This window comes from Alexandromys fortis, unplaced genomic scaffold (assembly GCF_014885135.2).
Source record: "Alexandromys fortis isolate MF-2015 unplaced genomic scaffold, M_Fortis_MF-2015_v1.1 scaffold_36, whole genome shotgun sequence".
Lineage (NCBI taxonomy): Eukaryota > Metazoa > Chordata > Mammalia > Rodentia > Cricetidae > Alexandromys > Alexandromys fortis.
The window spans coordinates 3,966,487-3,967,715 of NW_026067915.1; positions in this window are offsets into that span (position 1 = coordinate 3,966,487).

Genomic DNA, 1,229 nt, shown 5'->3' on the forward strand with positions numbered 1-1,229 from the left:
CTCTCTCTCTCTCTCTCTCTCTCTCAAGCAAGAGAGAGAGGTTGGTGTGTGTGTGTGTGTGTGTGTGTGTGTGTGTGTGAGAGAGAGAGAGAGAGAGAGAGAGAGAGAGAGAGAGAGAGGTAAGGGTGAGAAATGTTTGTAAATTCAGAAGAAAAATCTCATCTTTCTCAGCCACAAGAACTAAACATTGGAGAAAAAATGTCCATCCTCTGGCCAGAGGGTTAAATTCGTTAACCTTTCATCAGTGATTAAATATGTAAACAGTTTCCAGGCAAGCCCTTGGCAAATCATTAATGAGAGAAAGCCTTTCTCTCTTGGCATGCCCTGCCCATTGATCAGTCGCCACACCCATTCCCAGCCCTGTACCGTGGCCACAGAACACAGCTCTCTACCTAGCTAAAGTCCCTGATCCCCAGGCACCTGCTACACTTTGATAACAATAATAAAATGTGCATAGATCATTACAGTTTGCCAAGCCATGAATTCATTTAACAAACTGCTCAGTTCCCTCAGAATAGACTTGGCTAGGCTTCAACGAGCCTCACTAGTCTCAGTCACGTGACACAACACACATTTATCTCTTGTTTGCACAAAGCCCATGGGCTTGTCTGAGTGACTCTCCTAGGGCAGTGGCTTCCAAGGGTGGCTCAGTATGCCAACTATTTGGACTTGAATTACCTCTGTTTCATCATCCACAATTAATGAGGCAGGGAAGAAAGCTAAGAAGGTCTCACGTTGGTAAGCAAGTGTTTTGGTCAAAAGGCACACAGAGTCTTTCTGTTCCCAGGCTCTTGGCCAGAGCTCGTCTCGTGGCATTGTATAGGTGGCGAAATATAATCCTCCCTGCTCAGAGAGGAGAGGGAACAGATTTGGACAAGGGCTAGAATCTTCCACCACGGGGAGTGATTCTAGGTGAGCCAAGATGCTCACTGACTTAGGGAGGAAAGTGGGGAAGAAGACAGCCTCAGAAGAGGCAGAGATCAAAGGCTGAGAGAGATGGGGGGCCAGAAAGGGGATCTTTTTAGTTGATAGAGAGATCTAGACAAAGGATGAGAAGGCTGAGGAACTAGAGGGAGGACAGCTGATTGAGCGCGTCCCGGGGGGAGGAGCTTATCTCCAGAGGACACAGTCACATCCCACAGATAGCTAACCGAGGCCCCTTCCAGCTGTCAATCATGCTTTATTTGTTTAGCAGCTGTGTGCAAGGACCTCACGTGACACATTCTTTG